This window comes from Lepisosteus oculatus, unplaced genomic scaffold (assembly GCF_040954835.1).
Source record: "Lepisosteus oculatus isolate fLepOcu1 unplaced genomic scaffold, fLepOcu1.hap2 HAP2_SCAFFOLD_112, whole genome shotgun sequence".
Taxonomy (NCBI): Eukaryota; Metazoa; Chordata; class Actinopteri; order Semionotiformes; family Lepisosteidae; genus Lepisosteus; species Lepisosteus oculatus.
In genome coordinates, this window is record NW_027167663.1 from 60378 (window position 1) to 74709 (window position 14332).

The 14332-nt window shown below is 46.9% G+C and overlaps 3 non-coding genes across 3 annotated transcripts; 2 read left to right on the forward strand and 1 right to left on the reverse strand.

The window, feature by feature from the left end:
* Positions 1-2472: 2472 nt before the first annotated feature.
* trnan-guu (transfer RNA asparagine (anticodon GUU)) lies at positions 2473-2546 on the forward strand. Its single transcript has one exon. It is a non-coding gene; the product is annotated as a tRNA-Asn (tRNA).
* A 1535-nt stretch (positions 2547-4081) lies between these two features.
* Positions 4082-4163, forward strand: trnas-uga (transfer RNA serine (anticodon UGA)). Its single transcript has one exon. It is a non-coding gene; the product is annotated as a tRNA-Ser (tRNA).
* A 1560-nt stretch (positions 4164-5723) lies between these two features.
* Positions 5724-5796, reverse strand: trnar-ucg (transfer RNA arginine (anticodon UCG)). The gene has a single exon. It is a non-coding gene; the product is annotated as a tRNA-Arg (tRNA).
* Between the last annotated feature and the right edge of the window lie 8536 nt (positions 5797-14332).

A 14332-nucleotide genomic window follows, 5' to 3' on the forward strand; every position in this document is an offset into this window, starting at 1 on the left:
GTTTTTATTTTTTAAATACATTTTAGAAAAGTGTAATCTATACTTAAAAGCTGTATAAAAGCTGTATAAAAGACACTCGATATTAATGGAGTTTAGTTGATACTTTTTAAACTTTTAATTATTTTAAATTGTATTACAGCATTGTACACATGCTTAAAAGAGAAGAAAACGCAAGCCTTCTTCAGGTGTGAGGGCATTCTGCTCAGAATGAAACACTAAAATGTAATGTAGGCTCTGAACGGGTTCAATTATGATTTGGGCTTGATTAAGGTCGCTGCCTTTCATCCAAAATCCTGCTTGAATCCTTCTAAACTAAAAATTAGACATGAGCAGGGGCTCTGGTGAAATTTCTCTTTTTTTAATTTCTCTTTTTTTCTTGGAAAAATATCTTACCCGCTGCAATCCGGGCACAGAAGGATTAAAAGAAGCCAGACAGGCAGGGGGAAGAGTGAGTTCTAGATAAAGAGGTATCCAGGTAACAGTGAAGGTAACAGCCGCAGACGTGGCCTACTTAGCCCGCCAGGGTTACCCTACTCTTCCGGAGGAGGCCCACCGGGAAATAGCGCTCCAGGCTTTCCTGGCCCCGGCGCCGACTGAGGTGCAGTGCCACGTGATGCTGGCCGCACTGGTCCCCTTGGAGCAGGCCCTGGCTCTGGCTGAGCACACTGTTGCCGTATTCGAGGAGACCGGTGGGCACCAACGGAGGGGCGCACGGGGAATCAGATGGGGAGGAGGAGACGCCCAGCGCGACGATGTTGGGGGAGCGACGACGGCTGATCATCTGCCACTGCTGTGGGGAGAGGGGACACATCGCAGGCAACATGAAATTGTCAGGGACATTCAGCTATATACAAAGACGAGACAGACAAAGTAATAATTCTATATTAACGTGGCCTACATATTGACGCAATGATCGAACTAACTGACGTGTTCTGATTCAGATCCCCTGCAGTTCATGCCAATTAGAACAATAGCAATGCTGAGTCCTCCCCACCCTACTGAGCACAAATTCAGCTGCTCTCCAGTTCTGTTCTGCATGTTTTTTCATTGCAATTGAGCTCGGAGCTGGAGATGATCTCCATACAGTTCTGTGTTAACTAGCCCGCACTTGCGTGCTAATTTACGGGTTGTGGCAGATGCTTTTCTATAGTTCATATACATGACGGCAACCTGTTACCGAGGAACCTGAGAGGTTTAAAAGCCTCACGAGCCAGGCAGGACTCGAACCTACAATCTTCTGGTCCGAAGTCAGACATGTTATCCATTACGCCACTGGCCCATAGAACATGCGCTTGCACTCCACCACAGAGAGCTCTACACTGCTACCAGTAGTACACTTCCCCATCTAAATTTTCACAGCAAGAAACTTGTGTTTCCTACTATTTTTATCAGGTTTAAAATATCATCTCCTTAAAATTGAAAAAGTGTTGATGTGTCGTGCTGAAATTCCGATTGATTTTGAATTCAAAGAAAAAAGGTTTTCTTCCAAAACACCATGAAATTGTCACATCTTGCAGACAATAAGTGTATTCCATGTTGAAAAGAGAAGAAAGAAAACCATGGAGCCTTTTACAGGTGTGAGACTTCTTCAGGTGTGAGAAGACCTCACAGTCGAAACGCTGTGTTTCCGTTCTTCTCTTTTCAGCATGCAATAAACCTATTACTTGTTCCTTTGCAGCCGAGGCATGCTGACGTAGCTACCCAGCTGAACATCTTGCAGACTCTACAGTACTTCTCTCCTGTAGAAGTAAAGCAGGGCTTGCTGGGTGAGCTTTTGCTCCGGTAAATTAGGTCACGTGTCATGTTAAATCACTTCTTCTAAACACAACATTTGCTGGTGCTAGCTTTCCCCATGAAAAGAGACATTTCCCTTACAGTACATGACATATCGTTTTTATTCTATCAATAAGTATAGAAATTAAACAAAAGAAAAAATGGTGTCGCCAAAGAATGCACAGCTCTGTCGCCTTGGGGTGGTGTCAAGGGCATTGAGCTCCTTGGACATGAAAAGTGCCCGATAAATGCCATTTCTCATCATTTCTCTTGGCGTCAGTTCTGCTATTAAATGGGACGGAGGCAACGGGCTTAGAGAGCAGGTTAAGTGCACACCGAACGCAGATGTGTCCAAGTGTCTGTAAAAGCGCGGTGCTCCGCTGGCGCTGTTCCCTAGTGGCTTAAAGTGCCCGCCTAGTCAGCAGGCGATCCTGGGTCTGAATACCAGCGGTGCCTCTCTCCGTGTCTTGTTGTGCCGAATGTCTCATTTCAGACAAACATGTACAGCTTGGTTCAGTTTAATGCAAGAATTCATTTCCTTTCTGGAATAACTTGTTTTTGAAGAAATCCATACAGCTTGTGAAAGATGAAATCCATTTCTTGGTTGTCAGTGGAAAAAGATTGCCGGCTGCAAGAAGCGCAAGTGATTGTTTTCTTTGACCATAAACCTGCAAATGTAGGGAGTACAAGAGGCCGTCAGTCTCTGTGGCGCAATCGGTTAGCGCGTTCGGCTGTTAACCGAAAGGTTGGGGGTTCAAGCCCACCCAGGGACGCATGTCTCATTTTTTCCAATGTGAACATCATCACCGCTAAAGAAGATGGCGCAGAAGGCTCCACAGTCGAAACGTTGTGCTTCTTTTCTTCTCTTTTCAGCATGGAGTAAACCTTTGCTTGATCCTTTGCAGCCTACGCATGCTGACACAGCTGCCTTTCTCTTAACGCGCCTCAATCATTATTCACCAAAACCATCAGCAGAATGTGTCGCCTTTGTGGTGATGTCACTCCTCTGCTTCACAAATGTCCTTAGTGACGGACCATTTCTTTCTGCCATTTTTCCGGAGCGGTTATTGATTGCTCCATCATTTCCCTCATACTTTCCATCCCTAGATTGAAAAAAAAAAACAGAAACAGGCTGACAGGACGACAATCAAATTGCAAAAACTCATCAAAGCACTCGATAGAGTATTTGAATCCACAAGTAGCTATGAGCAACTTTGTCCTGGCTTGCATGAAAGTCAGAAAATGTCAAAAAGAAAAAGATGGTGGCTTTTTCATATCTGTTCTTTTATTTTTAGTTCGTTGGCTCTTCTGTCCATTGTCCTCCTGCCTGGCTCTTGACCTGTGACTGTCTGAACACACACATTAGACTTTCAGGTGGGGGATTTGTCCTGAGCCTCTGTGAAAGACCCACCCACCCCCATAAATAACTGCTCTAGAAACACATGAATGCAAAACTAAACCACAGCTTAAAGAGGAGCTCCAACTCAGTGCCATACTAATGTAAACGAAGTAATACTAAGACATGTTCTTATGGATTTGTCTTACCTTGAGATATGTAATTGGATTTCAGGATTAACTTCCTCATTCAATGTACTGGTGATTCTTTGCCTGGTCAGTACCTGGGTGGGAGACCTCCAGCGAACAATTAAGCTTGCTGCTGGAAGTGGTGTTAAGAGACTCTTAGGATCTTCCAGAGGTGTCTGTCCAATAGCACTAGTTGCCTTAGAGCTGGCTCAAACATTGCTCAAGAGTCTACCTTTCACAGATGCGCAAAGATGAATGATGGGGGTGCACGCTTCAAGGAGCCTTCCAACTGTAGGGACCGATTAGAGACGATCCGTAGCATGTGTTCGTTTCCATATACGCCCCGTGTCTCAACGGTAGGACAGAGTCAAATACTGCCTCGACACGTAACAGCGTTATATTAAACCACAGGACTTGAGGGCTGTTTTGTTTGAATGTTCAAGGCATTGGTAGAGTGTAGGTCAAGGGCCATTGGTGCATCTCCTGTAACTGGAGCAAAAATGCTATTCAAAGTGCAGTGACTAAAATCGTCGTCCACATGTCTCCGTTGTTGATTGCTTTCTGTCTAAGAACGTTCTGTTTTCATGTCTGAACGGGGAGACTTTATCATTCCAACTTGAAGCCACCCTTAAGTCCTCTGAGGTGTGTGTGTGTGTGCTTGCACGTATGGCGTAAAAGGTTCCTTAAACGGAGAGCGATCTTGAAAAAAGTTGCCTCTGCTGCCGCCGCCGCCTCGCACTCCCTGTTCGATTGTAGCAAGAAGGCAGCGGCCGTGGCACTCGCTGTAGTCGTGGCCGAGTGGTTAAGGTGACGGACTTGAAATCCGTTGGGGTCTCCCCGCGCAGGTTCAAATCCTGCCGACTACAGCGTCTTTTGCATTTGGTTGCGTGCGTGCGTGTAAAAGGACCAGCCTCGTTTCGTTTTCGCTGGGACCTTTAACACTCTAAATCGCCTGGACCCGCAGCCTGTGAAATCGATTCTTCAGAACCCACGAAGGACGCTTTGCCGCTGGACACAGATACCGATGCTTTTCTGCAACGAGCTTTCCAGCTGAATTTTCTCGGCAGCTCCGTACTGAACCTGTTCTCCATTGCAACATAGCGGAGGCTCGTCACGTCTATAGCAAGGCTGTGTAGGACCGCATACGCCACAGTGACTTGTACACAGACCACATGAAAGGCAAGCAAAATACACTTTTAAAATTCCAAAGACTCACAAGGTCAGAGGAACAGCGATGACCTGAACAGATCTTTTACAGAAATCTAGGTTGACCTTTTTAGAGCTGTAATTGCATTTTTGTTTAATAGAAGATCAAATCTACTCGCATGTACCAGCACATTACAGTTTATTGATGTTAATTCTGTTTAAGTAATAAGATTGCAAATTACTTTTGGACTTTAGCCGGTGTTTTTAAGAACAAATTGCTTACACTTCTGTAAGGAATACGCAGTACGTGCCTTTGTCAGTCATTGCTCACCATACCTGTAACTTTATTATCTAACTCACTTCCTCAAATGGTGAAGGTCCACAAACATAAATGAAAAAAAAAACCCTTGATGTAGATGAGGTGCACAAAAAAGCAGCCCCTGATAGCGTATAACACATTTATACTATTGCAGAGACACATGTAACATATATATATATACTGTATATATATATGAAACAGAAATAGAAACAGAAACAGGAATCGCTTACTCACCTGGAGAATCTCTGTAGGAATATCTAGCATTTATCAATGGAAATAAAAGCTGCTTTAATACAGTGCATGTTCAAACTCAAACCCTCAGCTGCTGTTCTTGTTTGTTTTGGGACAAATTGCAACTGAGCATCGCATGAGCCGTTACGTACCCTTATCTGTTAGGGAATTTCAAGGGAGGAGTTAGGTCAGAATGGGTAGGCTGCAAAACAACAAGTAAAGATTTATTCCAAGATGAAACGTTGTGGTGGTTTTCTTATCTTTTCAGCATGGACTAAACTTTTACGTGTTCCTTATATGCTATATATGTATATATTAGCACCAATGTCGTTCTTAAAAACTAACATGAAATTGTCAGGGACATTCAGCTATATACAAAGACGAGACAGACAAAGTAATAATTCTGTATTAACGTGGCCTACATATTGACGCAATGATCGAACTAACTGACATGTTCTGATTCAGATCCCCTGCAGTTCATGCCAATTAGAACAATAGGAATGCTGAGTCCTCCCCACCCTACTGAGCACAAATTCAGCTGCTCTCCAGTTCTGTTCTGCATGTTTTTTCATTGCAATTGAGCTCGGAACTGGAGATGATCTCCATACAGTTCTGTGTTCACTAGCCCACACTTGCGTGCTAATTTACGGGTTGTGGCAAATGCTTTTCTATAGTTCATATACATGACGGCAACCTGTTACCGAGGAACCTGAGAGGTTTAAAAGCCTCGCAAGCCAGGTAGGACTCGAACCTACAATCTTCTGATCCGAAGTCAGACGCGTTATCCATTACGCCACTGGCCCATAGAACATGCGCGTGAACTCCACCACAGAGAGCTCTACACTGCTACTAGTAGTACACTTCCCCATCTAAAGCTGATTGCAGCTGTCAATCATTTCGCAGCCACGCCCCCTCTTCATCTTCTCTCTGCCTTAAGCGTCTCTGCCACTCTCTCTTGACATTTCATGTCAGCATGTCAGAAGTCCGAGTGACGTTTTTAATGGCTGAGTGAGGGCACGATGCTGAAGCAGAGAGGCCACTTCAGCCAGAGAGACTTGTGCTAGGTGAGATCTGAAAAACGGACTCGCAACAGAAACAGACCAAAAAAGTATCGGTGAGATCAAAAGGCAAATGCAACATCCAGCAGAGGGCGTCTAAAGATTAGGGAACGGGCGACTGAAATCCATATGAGGCAAACTTTCCGGCTGTGTACTGCAGCTGGCCTCGTTGGCGTAGTTGGTAGCGCGTCAGTTTCATCGTCTGAAGGTCCTGAGTTTGATCCTCACACGGGGCAGGGCTGCTTCCTCTCTTGCTCTTTTCAAACACTTGCGGCAACTTTTCGCTCATAACCACATCTGGAATGCGTGACCTTTACACGGGGGAGAAGCAACGCCGCATCCCTTTTCTAAAGAACATTCACATTCAGAAATAAGTCAAGAAATTTGCCATTACTTTAGCTCGCGCTGCTGTCAGCCTGCCCATGTTGCCAAAGAAAGATTCACTCGGCGTCAACATGACAGAACAGCGATCACTTGAAAACACTGTTCCACACTCCGTAAGCAAGAACTTCAGTGTTTGCAGTCACCCGATATGCCGATAGTCAAAGGAGCACAAAACACGAAGCGTCAAAGACAAGATGAGTTGATGGAAAGAGCGTTGAATTGATGAGCACAAAAGTTCAGCTCGTACAATAGGCAACGAAGGTCCCGGCGTCATCATCGCACTTGAAAGGACTGCCTTGCAGACTAAGGGCAGTGGGAGGTTGCTGTTTTGAGATGGAGGCATTGGGATGGTGGGCCGAGATCTATTCTTCTTAAGGAATTCTTCATCGTGAAAGATCGGTCCACAGGTCATCCAAAGAACTTACAAATTTTTGGGACTCAGGGAATCACGTGCTTCCGGAAGGGAGTGAAGTGCTCAAACACATGACATGCCCCCTTGATCTCACATGCACAATTCTGCTGCAACATGCACAGCTACCGTCCACACCAGGCAGTGGGGCTTCAGCAGAATTTGCAACGCCACCTGCAATTACATATCCAGCTGCACACATATACATGGCCCCTCTGTCCTTTTCAGGATCTCAAAAAAAAGCATAGCGTGGTTTTCCTGCAACCTGATTGACCGCATCTCCCTCAGAATGTGCCCCGTTGCATTCATTGCTGAAGCAGGACGGAGGCTAACGGGCATGCCAGAACAGTTAGGCTCAGCGATCTCTCCAAAATATTGTGGTTGTAGTGGAAGAAATATGGTTTAAATTGTACCTTGGTATTTCAAACTCTCTCTAGAATGTTATCCATTTCTATTTTATTTTGACAGGAACTGGCTAATGACACTGGATGAAAAGAGAAGAAAGAAAACACAACGTTTCGGCCGTGGAGCCTTCTTCAGGTGTGAGGGCTCCACGGCTGAAATGTTGTGTTTTCTTTCTTCTCTTTTAAGCATGGAATAGACCTATTACTTGTTCCTTTGCAGCCTACGCATGCTGACACAGCTCCCCACCTGAACTGCTAATGATGCCTGGTAGTTTGTGGTACTTGGGTATTGTCTTATGTTTGCTCAAACTGCATATGTGTGATTGCATATTTTTGGGAATTTTCATATGTCAATATTTAATTCACTGACATTCCTGTATGCTTGGAAGAAAGGTAGATTGGATTTGGCACAGGACGCCTGCCCATATTTGTTGATCATTGTTGGGCTGGAAAAACAATGATAAAAAGTGTATGAAAAAAGCTCTCTCCAATATTTCCCTTCTCTTCGCCATGGATACACTGCCCGTTCTTTCCGTCTTTTGTCCTTCTACAAAGATTCCAGGGCTCTTTTTCCACCATAATATCAGAATTTGTTTTTTTCTCTTTTAAAGGCTGTAGGTGGGGTGTGATGGACTGTACCACTATCATAGAAGATTTTTTCAGGACACATCGCAGTTCCATAGTAGAATGTATCAATAGTAGAATTCCATAGGACATTATTTACCAACGTATTACCCAGTGTGAGACTCTGCCAGTAAACCTCAGAGCATTGAGTTCTCCACTGATAAAGATGGCTGTCTGAAGTCATGAAATCCACTGCTGGGATGCCTGAGAGACAGTAATTGAATCTTGGCTGGAATTAGGCTTTCTATTAGTGTTGATCTTTGGGAATTATGTGGTAAAAAGGGAAAACTCCTTTACTTTAGTCACTTTGAATGTTCAAATGTACAGAACCTGTAAAACTAAGCAATGAAAAAAATCCATCACCACTCTCATGATAGCATAACTCATAGTCTCTGCTGTTGTGTAACAATACACACTTTCAATTTTCTTATCGCCTGTCTCCAGAGAGAATGTTGTTAGTGCTGATGACCTTGAATTAGACCTTGTTAACTCTGTAAAACAATCTTCCTCTGCTTAGATTTTCACTCAGATTGATTTTGTTCTCAGATTATTCCTGGCAGGACTGAGTTTCTAGGAAATGAAAAGTGAAAGAAAAAGTACAGAAGATCAGCCCTTGAATATACAACATTGTGCAGTGAGATTGTTAAATGTATTAGCTGCTATCCTGTGCTAGAGCCTGTCATGGTAAGCAGTGGATGACAGGATCTAGCACAGATACTAATGAAACACTGTTAATGAAAGATAAAACACTTGAGTCTTATTTTAGTTTTCCATTTCCCTTTCATTTGTGATGTACTGTACAACAGGCCACAGAACATGCACAAAAACAGATATGCACACATTCACACCAGGCAATGACAGTCTGCCCAGTCAGAATCTGAGCTGAGGTATCAGAATTCTGAATTCCCTGAATTCTGTCATGGATCATCCACAATAAGGGCAAAGTTTGAACACGAGGATCCCCAGGAGAGAGCCTAGTAACATAAATCTTGGAGCAAAAGCAGATGATTAACTTCATAGTTTGTGTGGTTGAGCCAAAGTTGAGCATGAGGATATGTGAGTCACCATTCTTAGAAATGGATCCAACTTCAGACAGGCGTCAAAAGTAAGAGTATACAGTGCTGGGGCAATGACACTTCAATGATCAGAAGGATAACAAGAGTTTTAATGCATTGAAATTGATTTTCTGGTGATGCACACTGTCATGGAACTATTAATTTTTTAAGGATCACTTACCGACGTCAGACAGCTGCCAATTCTCCAGACTGGAAGGATGAACAGTTTATCCCCCTAGGTACCATATTTCCATATTTCGAAGCATTGGAATAATACATGTCATACAGCAACATAAAAACAGGAAGACAAGTATCACAGCCCCTATAATCGGTGTTAGTAACTTAAAAGAAAAACATTCCCCCTGGCCCAAACAGTGATTCTAACCAGGAGAGAAAAGCCGGTGTATCTTTTATGCCTCTCTCTTTATTCACCTTGTCTTTTAGTTCTTTTAAATGCTGAATAGCGAGTGTAAGATTTCCGTAATCATAGTCATTAGCTGGAATATATGTACAACAGGAGTCTCCTACTAAAGCATAGACTCCTCCAGATGCTGCATTTTGAAGGTCCAGCACGAACCTGTTCTGAAGTGCCATTAATCTAACTCCCCTTAATTCTTGTTTGATAGCGTCTAAGCCTTCTAACATGATATTAATAAAAGAGTACATTTCATAAAAAGTCGCATGGGTGAGGCTGTAGAATGAGGCATTAAAGCACATATATAACAAGATGCATTAAATTTCTTTAACTTTACAGTATGATTTATAAATTTATACCACAAATTACTCATATCCCCCTCATTATCAGTTTCATTCAGCCAGTTTGTATACAAAGAGGCTTCGTGTTTAGATTCTTCCTCTTTTGGGGTGGTGACAGGCTTCTACATAAAAAGGAAAAAGGCTGTGCACATCAGTCCCAAGCAGGTTATCCCCATCTGTCCTTGTGGAGACATCACTCCTGCGCTTTGTTCAGTTCGTTTGTGACCTTTTTACAGTGGGAAGCATGAATCCAGGGCACCATTTCTGTGACCTTCACAGCAGTGGCAGTGGTCAGCAGCACCTGGTACAGCCCCCTCCACCTGAGTGAACACCATTTCTTTTTCCTGAAGTCTTTCACCAGAATCCAGTCTCCTTATTCACTCATTAGTTCTTACAGCACAGGTAAATCCCTGTGGGCTGGAGCCCAGCATAATCCTAGGCTTTTTTGGTCAACATTGGTCAACAGATTGGTCAACAACTGGGTAATAACTCTTAGAAAAATCTACACATTGTTCCCCTGCCTCAGCTGTGACGTTTTGTAGAACAATTCTAGCTGAAGTTGTAAAATTTCTCTTTGTTCCGTTCCTGCAAAACATCTTATTATGAACAAACAAACCACAATAATCATTTGCATCTAGGGGAATCACTCCCAAGGGTAACCCCCCTTAAAGCTATATTGTTCTACCCATCAGGTTCTGCCACTAGATAAGAGAACCTTTCCCATGAAATCATTTTTTGACCTTCATGATCCCTTCAGGGCGTACAATTAGCACAGAAGCAGCAGCTTTAGTCCACATGTTTTTCAAACAGGATATTAACGATATGATCATAACGAATAATACCAGACCCACAAATATGTATTGAACCAGAGACCCTCTCAATGTTCCTAGCACAGACTGTAGCCATGCACCAATGCCCCAATCATCTGGATTATAATTATGATATATATTTTTCTTCATCATAGTGCTTTGCTAAGTCCTAGCAACCTACAATACTACAATAGAGAATTAGCAAATTCAACAATCCATTCGTCCAGCTAAATTCGTCCCCCCAGGAAGTTTCATTGATTGGCCCGTGATGATATCAAACAGGCTGTTACACAGTTCTGTTTGATCCAGCCCGCATCCCATGGCGTTCCTTCAGTCTGATGTCTAGTCGATCTTTCAGAGATCTGTTCCTTCATTCCACTGTTCCAGCAGACTGAGGGTGATCTCAGTCCATCTCACTCCGAACAATGCAGCCACAGCCTGACACACCTTCCCTGTGAAGTGTGTTCCTTGATCATAATACAAGGGGCAGGGCAGTGCCCACCGAGGGCTTATCTCTGTTATCAAGTGAACAGTTTATCCCCCTAGGTACCATATTTCCATATCATCGCTTATCTCTGTTATCATCGCTTCTCGGCCTTTTGGCTAAGATCAAGTTCAAGTGGCATGCCCGCAGTTCTTGTCTTGCCAGAGGTCTAGAAGGCGATCGAAGATTCTGAAGAGTGCTTGAGCTGGTATCGCTCTAGGTTGAGCCTAGGGGGTTAAGGCCAAGCAGCAGCTGAGCTGGGTGGAATCCGGCATCAACGTTCTCTCTCTCTGCTCTCTCCTCTCCTCTCCCCTCCCCCTTTCTCTTGCTCCGCCTCCTTGGCCTCTTGGCTGGAAGTGGGTACACGTGGCCTGCCCGCGGTGCTTGCTTTCTTCCTCGAGACTCGGAAGCGCTATCCGCTCCCTCTCTCTCTCTCGCTCTCTCTCTCTCTCTCCCTCTCTCTCTGCCTCCTTGGCCTCTTGGCTGGGAGTAGGTACACGTGGCCTGCCCGCGGTGCTTGCTTTCCACCTCGAGACTCGGAAGCGCTATCCGCTCCCTCTCTCTCTGTCTCTCCCTCTCTCTCTGCCTCCTTGGCCTCTTGGCTGGGAGTAGGTACACGTGGCCTGCCCGCGGTGCTTGCTTTCCACCTCGAGACTCGGAAGCGCTATCCGCTCCCTCTCTCTCTCGCTCTCTCTCTCTCTGCCTCCTTGGCCTCTTGGCTGGGAGCAGGTACACGTGGCCTGCCCGCGGTGCTTGCTTTCCACCTCGAGACTCGGAAGCGCTATCCGCTCTCCTCTCTCTCCTCCTGCGCCTGCACCTAGCTGGGCTTTGCCCACAGGGACAAAGGCCAGGGCTCCCTCGCTGCTCCTTTTGCTCTCTCTCTTTCCCTCCTTTTTTTTCCCTTTTGTTCCCTTTTTTCTCCCTCAGAGATGGCGGACAAGAGAACTTTGATCCGGTTCCACTGGACAAAGAAGACGGAGCCGATGCCGACTGCTAAGGCATTTTTCGTGACCTTCCTGCGAGGGATCTTGCAGTTGGTTGCCGGCGATCTCTACTGCCTCCAGGACAACAAGGCAGAGAGATACATGGAGGCCTACATGGCCACGGACGCGGCTTATGAAAAGGCAACGAGACTGGTCAGGGAGAAAGGTAAGCACCCTGCTTTCTCTGATTTCAGGCCGGAGCCTATGAGGAAGACGAACCAGAGGACCATTACGGTTTGCACGTACAATCCCTACGTACCAGCGGAGCGGGTAACAGCGTACCTAGGGAGGTATGTAACCGTAGTGGGGAAACCGACAGAGGTCAGGGACGAAGGCGTCTGGTACGGCAAACGCCAGTACCGAGTCCTCCTGAAGGAGGACCCAGAGGGCGTTGACGGTTTCCAGCACCCCCCGGCTCGCTTCAACATCGGAGCCGACAGGGGGTACCTCTACTACCCCAGGATGCCGGATTTCTGCAGCAAATGCAGACGGTCCGGCCACAAGACAAATACATGTGACATCGTCAGATGTCACAACTGCAATGAGGACGGGCACCTGGCAAAAACCTGCCGGGCAGCCAAAAAGTGTGACGGATGCGGCGCCGAGGGACACCTCCTTCGCCAATGCAAGGTAAGCAAACCTTCGTTTGCGCAGGTGGTGGAAGCCGGCAGGCAGAAACCGGTCTCCAGACAAAGGGAGAGGGCTGAGAACAAAGAACCCGCACCTCCCCCGCTGAGACCCGAAACTGCCGAGGCCACACCCCCAGCCGCATCGGTGCCACAAGATGGCCGCCAGGAAGAGGGACAAGATGGCCGACCGGAGGAAGGGACCTGGATAACTCCCAGCAAAAAGGGAAAGCGCAAGCGGGAGAAGAGACCCAGGACGGACCCACCTTCGGAAGGACAGAAGAAGAGAGTGGTAAGGGAAAACCGTTTCCTCGTCCTAGAGGAAACGGAACTTTCTTCCCTCCAGGCCCAGGAACAACCGGAGGAGGCGCTCCAGGAAATGGAAACCCTCCCCCCCGAGGCCCAGGAAACGGATCCCCCCTCCCCCGAGTCCCACGGACAAAAGGAGGAGGCAGCCCTGGAAGAGGTAACCCCCTCCCCCGAGGCCCAGGGACAAAAGGAGGAGGCAGCCCAGGAAGAGGTAACCCCCTCCCCCGAGGCCCAGGGACAAAAGGAAGAGGCAGCCGAGGAACTGGAGCCCCCTTCCCCCGAGGCCCAGGAGAAACTGGAGGCCCCCGAAACCCCCCGAGAGAGGGAAGAAAGGAGCCTCCCCGAAGCGGTGGCTGAGAGTATCCTCGAGGACGACGAGGATTATTTTGAAGCCGCCCTGGAGCCCGGACTGATGGTAGGGCTGGACCTGTCCAGCATGTTTTCTTTTCAGTCCCCAGCAAAACCTGGAGGGAGCCCAGTATATTCCCCCCAGGACCCGAACGAGAGGAGTTACATCTAGGCTAAACAGTGCCCAGATGTAGACTCCCAAGTTTCCACTGTAAGTACAGAGAGGAGGTTTACCTTTCACTAGTTTAACCATGACTGTGAAACTAACCTTCTTAACAACTAACGTGAGAGGGCTGAGAGACCCAGTGAAAAGACGGGGAGTCTTTCATGATCTGGCCTCAAAGCCTTTCTCAGTTTGTTTCTTACAGGAGGTCCACCTGAAGGATGAAAGCGACAAGCTGACATTCACCAGGGAATGGACGAAGGGAGAATCATGCTGGAGCGTAGGAGGGGTCCACTCTTCCGGAGTGGGAATCCTCCTCGGGAACCCAGAGATGACGCTGGTTTCCTCCTTCTCGGTGGTGCAGGGCCGGATCCTGGTCGCAGACATCGACTGGAGGGGGCAGAAGTTGAGAGCGATTAACGTCTATGCTCCGACGGAACCCTCTATCCGGAAGGAAGTGTTTGCTGACCTGGCCAGCTGCTGCACCACTAACAGACAGGTGGTGCTCGGCGGGGACTTCAACGTCGACCGGGAGAAGGGGAGCGACGCTAGCTCGGCAGAGCTGGAGTCGCTACTCAAGCAGTTCTCCCTAGTAGACGGCTTCAGACGGTGCCGCCCGAACGACGCCGGACCGACCTGGAAGAACTCCCGGGGAGTGTGCAGCCGCCTGGACTACATCTTCGTGCACACGACCTGCTCCCTGGAGTCGGCGACGGTGTCCCCGGCGTGGTATTCCGACCACGAGCGCTTGACGGTGGTGGCTAACACCAGCCTACCGGCATTCGGTCGTGGGTACTGGAAGCTGAACCGGGAGATACTGGAGGAAGACGACTTCAGGGCACTGTTCCGGAAAGACTACGCGAGCTGGGGAGACCTGAGAGACGGCTACAGCTCCGTGGTGGAATGGTGGGAGTCGGTGAAGGACAG